General features: G+C 38.7%; 1 long non-coding RNA gene across 1 annotated transcript; it reads right to left on the bottom strand.

Moving 5' to 3' along the window:
• Positions 1–6,389: 6,389 nt before the first annotated feature.
• On the bottom strand, positions 6,390–7,947 carry LOC131779326 (uncharacterized). The gene is made up of 3 exons (XR_009339769.2): positions 7,895–7,947; positions 6,683–6,791; positions 6,390–6,495 (listed from the first exon to the last, which is right to left on the bottom strand). It is a non-coding gene; the product is annotated as an uncharacterized lncRNA (long non-coding RNA).
• Positions 7,948–8,577: the final 630 nt, after the last annotated feature.

Below are 8,577 nucleotides of genomic sequence, written 5' to 3'. Positions count from 1 at the left end.
GATTTAAATAAGCAGTAAGAGCGACCCGTAGACTACAAATGAAATAAGGAAAAAGATGAATTACGGGTATAAGCTTATAAGTCCACTGAGAGCACTGGAGACGAAACTGCAGGGGCGAATTACAAGAAGGTTAGGAATGAAAGAACCACCAACGAAAGACGAGCAAAAGTTAGATTCTTTTGTGAAAACATCGATTCAACGAAATCCACTTCTGCGCATTGGAAAGTACTCTCCAATGCTGCAAACACCAAAAGAAGACCGCAGGTTAGACCAACAAAGCTGAACGATAAAACCCTTACTGTGCGAGACAAAGACTGAATGCAAACCTGATTAATACATTCGTAACAATGGGAACAGGAATTTCGAGAAACCGCACTTGATGTTACGATGTTACACCAATTCAAACACTTTAGCCCTTCTCAATTTCTGAGGAGTCGGTATCCAGGAAAGTTAGGGTCTTAAATTCTAATAAGGTTGCGGGGCCGGTATGGAGTACTCGCAAGTTGCTAAGGTTAGCCGAGCTAGCAATCGTCTCGCCTCTCACTAAGCTGTATTCGATGAGTATTGACCAAGGATAACATTTTAGCCAATGGAAGAAAATTCACTAGCTTATGCCCCCTTTTTAAAAAGGACGATCCTTCTGACAGGAGTAACTATCGAACCATCTCTCTACTAAGCCTTCTAAGTGAGATCTTGGAATCGTGTGCATCTGACACGATGCTGAAGCATGTTACGGAAGGCGAAATACTGACTGAGAGGCAACGGGCCTGCTGCAAGGGCCACTCGACCCAGTTATTAATTTCCCATCGTAAGAAATTATGTTGTTGACAAGCTGTTAATAATAATTCAGTGGCCGCTACCACCTTTATTGATTTTCGTAAAGCCTTTGAATACGTATCTCATAGTACCCTGCTATATAAATTGAAGAACATATTTGGAAGCGATGGCAATCTCCTCTTGGCTCGCAAATTGTCTGAATCACCGGACACAGGTTGTGACTTTTACTTAGTCAGAAGAGCTTAATGGGACTTGCGGCCTCCCACAAAGATCAGTGCTAGGCCCAGTTTTGTTAAGTTTGTACACCTACGACATGCCGTAGGCTGTGACATCAGGCAATCTCTTCCTGTATGCTGACGATACTACAGCTTACTGCATCGGATCTACCGTTAATAAAACCTGTTACCTTCTAAGTAACGCGCTCGACCAGCTTAACGAATGGTGCAAGACTAACTGGTTAATATCACACTCCTTCATTGCTCCATACCCTTTGATTACCATTGGTAACGTTGACGTTGTATGGGTATGTCACGCATGGCTGCTGGTTATTACTATAGACCGAAAACTTGTTACGACGAAACATCTTACGAAGATCTCCGCCCAGAAATAAATTTAAAATGGCAACAGAATAAAGTTAAAAGCTTGGGCACATGGCTATCAATAGATCCCGAAGCCACTGTTCTTTTAAACTTAACTGTAAAATTAGAAACAGTCCGAAATATCCAAGTAACTGGAAACATTGCAGACTAACCCTCTTGGGAAAAATCACGGTTTTAAAGTCTTGTTGCCTCACAACTCGTTTACATGAGAACGTGGAAAAATCATCTATGAAAATAAACACACTCTTCTCTTCATTTTCTTGGAATGGAAAAGGTGACAAAATTAAGGGAAGTGTAATGATCGATGACTATGCGGAAGGTGATCTAAAATGATTGATCTTTCTGCTAGACTTTAAAAGCCACGTGGATCACAAAATACCTAGATGCAGCCAGCCAAGGCAAGTGGAAACTTTTCTTTAATCTAGAATTAATTGGAGAGGTTTGGTTGTAGCTTGCTTTTCACAGGGAATCTTAAAGGCCCATTTCGAACCTTGATGCAACGCGCGCCGCGACCCAATTTCCTGTAACACGAAATTCCCAGGTAACTGAAAACCTTCGAAAATTGTCTTTCTCAAGAGCTATCCTGGACATATAGTCAACTGCTTTACGGTAAATGAATTCGCCGTTCGTCATTTTACAGTGCCTTTACAGTATTTTGAACTTTTTCCGGAAGAATCCGAAGGTGTCACGCTTTGATCTCTTCGCACTCTGTGAACAGAGTCGGCGAAAAGGACAACGGTCAAATTTTTTCACTTTCTAGAAGCGCTTGAGGATTCTAAATGAAAATAAAATATTTTCCAATAGAAATTGGTATTTCTCATAGAGAAATATGGAAAAATATCAGACTACCGGACGTTTTGTTATTCAAAGACCGTGTCCGGTAATGTACGGTGAAAATTTTCTTAGAGTCACGCTTGGATCTCTTCGCACTCTGTGTACAAGGTCAGCGAAACGGATAAAGTTGGCATTTTTTCACTTTCTAGAAGCGCCTGAGGATATTAAATGAAGGTACAATGTGTTCCGACGAAAAATTGGTATATTTCAAAGAGAAATATGGAATTATTTGAGGACCGAGTCCAACCGTGTCATTGAAAAGTATTTAAGTGTCAAGCGCTTGGATGACTTCATACTCTGTATACAGGGTTAGCGAAAAATATCAAGTTCGAAATTTTGGGCTACCTGGAAGTGTCAAGCGCTTGGATGGCTTCATGCTTTGTATACAGGGTTAGCGAAAAATATCAAGTTCGAAATTTTGGGCTACCTGGAAGTGTCAAGCGCTTGGATGGCTTCATGCTTTGTAAACAGGGTTAGCGAAAAATATCAAGTTCGAAATTTTGGGCTGCCTGGAAGCGCTTGAGGATTGTAAATAAAGGTAGAACATTTTCGTATAAATGTTTTTTGAATTTCGAAGAGAAATATGGAAAAATATCGGACTGCCTTACGTTTAATGATTTCAAGTTTAGTCACTTCATTGCAAGAACATCAGCGACACTGACAGTTTGCGTTACAATGAAGAAATATAAAATGGTTTCCGTGTTTACATGGCCTGATGTAAACACGTGGAAGGTTAGGAGAACACGAGATAAGCGTAGTAGAAGTTGGTCAGCAGACCTGAGAGCTTGCCTAGGAACATAAGGACTGATGAGCCCAGTCAAGTACGTTGGAGCCGCACCATGGAGTGCCTTGAAGGTGTACAGTAAAATCTTAAAAATAATGCGCTGACGGGTGAGAGTGTCGTTTCGTAAGGAATGATAAAATAAGCCTTGAGGGAGATTTTTATACCAAAGCAGTAAGTATTTCAGATTCTTTCAGGTGCCATAAGGAAGAACTTAAGATCTTCCAATTTCTTAGGTATAATGTAGGTCGTTTGTGCTAAGCAGCTTTTATACTTTGAGAGTCAACGCCAGCATTTTGTAAAGTAACCAATGGCAGTTTTAGTCAAATGCGTTCATTTTTTGTTTCCTCGTTGCCATTAGGAGTTTTCAAAACAATTGCTTCTTTTGCCACCGGGATCCTTTCGTATCGTTGTGATGTAAATTCATATGGTACGATTTTAGAACGCCCAACCGCTGAAGTGTTTTACTAAAGGCCTATAGCTGTACAAAGAAAAGTAACTGTTGCCAAAACTCTGAACGCGAAAATAAACACGAAATAAGCTGAGCTAAACTGACTAAATAGGAAGAATAAATAAGATAATTTATGAGAGAAAAAATTATAGCTCGAATATTCTGATTTCGAACTGAATGTTTTTAGAAATACTAGAAAATTGTTATGTTAAAGTCTTCATCGAAAACGTTTCACTGAGTACCTGACGCAACGCTACCCCAAAATTGTGAGACATCCCACAGGAGACTAATAGACGGACTATCATCTAAATTATGGACATTAGAACATTTCCAAAAGGTAGGAATCAAATCACCTAATATGGAAAGACATAAGAAAAATCCCTCAAACCTCCCCCAAGCTTCAAAATCCCAATAGTTTTGCGAGGTTGGGTAGTTACGTCCTCATGCACTTTCGACACTGTTGATCTTGAAGTTTCGCTTCGTCATGCGTTCCAAAGATAGGCTGTAAACATTTTTGATTGAGTAATAAAGGGAGACGTTCGAGCGAGCGAAAAAGCAAAAAACAAAACAAAACAAAGCAAAACAAAGCGTGGGGCACCCACCAGGATTAGTATCACAAATCTTCATGTTTTGCGGTTCAAAACTCCACCTCTTACTTCTTCATTACTGATTCAGAAGCAACTATCGATAACGCACTAAATATCAATTCGATCAAACCAATTATTATTATAATTTCTGGCTATGTATTTCCTTTCTAATGACACAAACAGTTTCTGGAGCTTTTTTTTTCTTTGTTTTTTTTCTGCCAACGCACAGTGTAGGCTGGTTCTTAGCTTATTACATTTGCGTTTATGAATTTTTGTCGTCAATTGATACTGAAAGCATACAAGCCCAGTTTGGCCTTGTCCTTCGTGAGTCCCCCTTCGAATGTTCGAGATCGCACTCGGTAACTTTGTGTCAAGTCGGGGCAAGAATTTTAAGGTTGGAAACTTTTTCTCAAGGGTGGCATCCCAAATCAATTATATAACCAAGAGAAATAATGGACCACTATTTAATCTTGAAAAATCGACCCAAGAGGGGAAGAACAACGGTGGTAGAGTGGGTAATGGAATGGGGGGGGGGGGGAGAGGGGGGGGAGAGGGGGGGGGGGGAGCGAAGAGAAAAAGTCATCAGAGTCAGGGCTAATGCGTAAAGAAAAAGACTGAACGTACGTAAAGGGGTAAGAGGTATTTCTTTTTTAGGTCCTCAGGTTAATGTTAGACTATGTATGGAATGTTTAATCTGAAGTGATAAAGAATTTCTTCGTCACTAGACCAGTTTGTTTACTAAAATAGAGATCCCTACAGGGCTCCTTATGCTAAAGCTCTTTCAACCACATAGCTCCCAAAAGTGATTAACGTGTAACTTCTCCCTGTAATTTCTAAACATTATCCAGCAAGCAGGTCATGAGAATACTCATACTTATCAGGTCGAAGTAGTTATCTCGATCCAACACCAAATTCTTGTAACTTATTTACAAGGAAATGTGTAGCAGCTAGAGGGGAGAATTGGCAATCAGATCTTGGGAGTTAAAGGGTAGAGGAAATATAGGAGGTTAGACAAAGAAGAAACAGTACACAGTAGGAACGGTATGGAATATCAATTTTCCCGAGGCTTCTGGTTCATTAGAAAACAAGAATATGTTATTGTAAGGAGAATTTCGCTACATGTTCCTTGAGAAGCAAGTTCAACTAATTGTGCCATGACCATCTTAGTCGTAGCCACATTATTATGCAAACATTTTTGATATGGATCGCTGAATAGTTAAAATTTTCAGCTTTGGAAGCGGCAAACTAGTTTGCAGGCATTTCACATTTTATAAATTCAAATAAAGATCTTAGAGCTTTGGTCAAATGATGGTCCATCTCGCCTTTAAGACCAACTTTGTGTAGATATCCGGACAGTGTTTAGAGAAGAAAAAGTGTTGCATGACATCCTAAAAAGCGGCTGTGAAAGAAATCAAAGAGGAGTGTGCAATGTAGATTTATTTTTGACTGTGCAATAATTCTTGGCGCAATTAATGTTATTTGTATTTAAATAAATTTAAATACGAACAAACGTAAAATATATATACTTTTTTATTCACTAACGCCAAAAGATTTGTTGTGACCATGATTCAAAGGGAGGAGATAAAAGGTCTTGCATGTGCCTTGCCTATCAACATCACCTCCGGCCAACGACATTGGAACCCTGTGATCGAAGTTCGTTGTTTCGGCCGTGTTTCTCACGGTGGCCTAGAATGAGGTATAGAATAAAAGAGAGGTCTGCTATGTCGCTACTAAGCCACTGTAATTTTGTAATACTCGATGGTGATTTTTTCAGATATTTTCAGTTAAAAACTAGTTCTCTCCCGTGCGTTGGCGTGCTTGTTGACGTATCTATGATTTCTCAAGATCTCTCAGGTTTATGAAGCACGTATTTTGCACGTGAACAAACTCATTACTTCTCTCAAACTACATGTACAAACTTGATTTTCCAGATTAGAAATTCAAGCCCAAACGAACTATGTTTAGATGTATTATGTTGATAGCAACTCAAGTTAGATGATTCCCGCTGTGTAAGAATATACTATCTGCTTTATCGTTTTCTAACCTAAGCCGGTTGTGGCCTCGGAAATGCATTTTTTAAAAAAGAAATTCTTATGGCTTTTGCTAACGAAAGGTCAAAGTCAAGTTAAATAGGAGAAGACAAGTATTAACCACAGCATTTATTTTACCCCCATAAGCGTCGTGCAGAAATCCGGCGAGCACTCTTTTACATTTTTGAAGGATTTCAAAAGTCATTAACCATAAAATGTTTCCCTAACAATTCCTTTCATTTTTTTTAACATTTTTTCCCAACATGCAGTTCCCTACTGTATTCCATCGCGTAATTCTCATAAGACAGTTTAAAACGGTTTATATCTTAACGAGGCGCTAGCAATATCCACATGACTTTCGTCGATAGTTCCATGGTATTTTCACTTGGGGTGAAGGAATCTGTACGTTGAAAGGTGCCAATCATCCTGAATTTGGCTGAAATACATTAATGACATTCATGTTTTAAAAAGCCCTTCAAGGCAATGCAAAGATGACGATGCGCTATTTCTGGCCGGCGTACATGTATGGTAAAGGAAATCTCTGTAATTAATTAGATTAATGAGGAAATTACGTGACAATAACCACATGACTGGTCATTTCTGAATAACAAATAGTGACTTACCACTCGTAATGACTGAAAATTTGGTTCTAAAGAAAACCCATTCTGGTCTGGCTACAAACAAAATTAAACAGATAGATGTAGATGACTTCTCTAATCAGCTTTCTTACATCTGAGGAAAAAAACATAACAATAGTAGGAAATTTCAACCTTGAAGTTGCTGCAGCCAGCGAACAAAGAAAGCTTTGCAGTTTGCACGTGATATCCGAATGTTTTTCCAGTGCAATCAGAGACCGGCAAGATAACCTCCGGCTCAGTACATGACATTAAAAGAGGATCAGTCAATTGATTCTCCCGATTGCTCTAATTACGAGACTTAAAGTCGCCTTTCTCATCCCAATCGGTAAAGGTGTCTCCTCATATTACAGATGCAAGCTTGATCCATCTCCCTCTTTCACGGATTATATGCTTCTTATTCCTTTTTTTAGAAAGCTGTTAACCATCAGTTAAGAAGCACTTAAAAAAATCTCTGATTCTGAACTATGAAAATAACATTTTGTTCATAAGAGCCGACTTTTGTTTTCTATCTTCGCGAGCGTGTCTTTCTTTAACTTTTAAATAGATGCTGCTTTTTTTCTCTTTTCTTTTCCTTTTTATTTATTTGTTAAAGACCTGGTAAAATGTTTAAGTGCAAATTTTTTTTACAAGCATGCTCCATAGGAGGTTTTCGAAGCGGCATTCCCCATTTCAGCTCTAAAAGGAAAACAGATCATAATTTTTCAGTGTCTTCCGTCGTCATAAATGTACTTTTTTTAATCAGAAGGATTTTTAGATGCATTCTGTTGCACCCTCAAGTGATTTAAGGGTTAACTGGAGCACATTGGGGTCTATAGTGTACCTTTCAATCGCTGAAAGTCACGAGTGTTTGATCAAAATTCGCAGGTAATGTGCAGACTATATGCGACCAAATAAACACACATATTTTGGATATTTTAAAAGTTTTACAGATAAGTCTTTAACGTCTTCCTTTAAGACTTGGAAAACTTGTGACGTAGAGGTTATTTCAAAGCGCAAATGTTCTCGGCCTTATCAGGGAGTAATATTTAAGCATCATATTGAAGGGTGTATTCCCTCTTCCAGGGATCCTTCCCTGCTGTGACTTTTCACGTACCTTGTTACTTGAGACTCCACTCATAAAATAAAATGGTAATTTTTCTTTTACCCCTACTTTCTTTAGTACTCGTAAGTGCGTTTCACGCTGCAGACAACCTTTACCTTAGGATTTAGATTCCATGATCAAGTCCTCTTAGCCTTGGTTCTACTTTCACTTGTCTTCTTTTTGCTTATGTAAAAGAAAAGTTGAAAGTTAAAAAGTACGTGCTAAGTGCCTTCATGCTAGCCTCATGATATAGATGTGATGACAGTCAAGCATTAGCCTCTGTTCGAATTCGTTCTGGAAAACGAGGAGGGAAACCTCGAGCTCGTGCAAAGTAGAGTTACTATGCATGTTTTCCAGCCTGTCCTGTTAACAGTTTTCACATGAGAACATTGGCATGAGTCACGGACTAAAATTAACGCAATGTAGAAAAAAAATCGAATTAGGAAAACAACCTGAGGGACTACATCAAGTGTTGCAAGAGACCTAAGGATTTTCAATAGCCGGTTCAATATTTTAAAAAAATCAGAAAAAAAAATTATAACCTTTTTGGGACAAAAGTGTTTATTACCACAGAGGGTTATTACATTCAGGTCGGTAATTCTATTTCTAAAAGGAAGCTAGATTGGCTTTCGATTTCATTTTCATTTCTAAGAATTGTTCTTCTGAAGTAGAAATATCATGACCCATTGACCCAATCTTTAAATCCGACTTAGCTTTTTGCAGTTAGTTTTGTATCTGCAGCATGGTTAATTTTGCCCCACCCTACTCCCCTTCCTCGACTCTGGGGATATTTTGCGAT

The sequence above is a fragment of the Pocillopora verrucosa genome, chromosome 4, assembly GCF_036669915.1.
Source record: "Pocillopora verrucosa isolate sample1 chromosome 4, ASM3666991v2, whole genome shotgun sequence".
NCBI classification, from domain to species: domain Eukaryota; kingdom Metazoa; phylum Cnidaria; class Anthozoa; order Scleractinia; family Pocilloporidae; genus Pocillopora; species Pocillopora verrucosa.
Note: the sequence above shows the minus strand (reverse complement) of the source record. Positions and strands in the feature narration are given on the sequence as shown.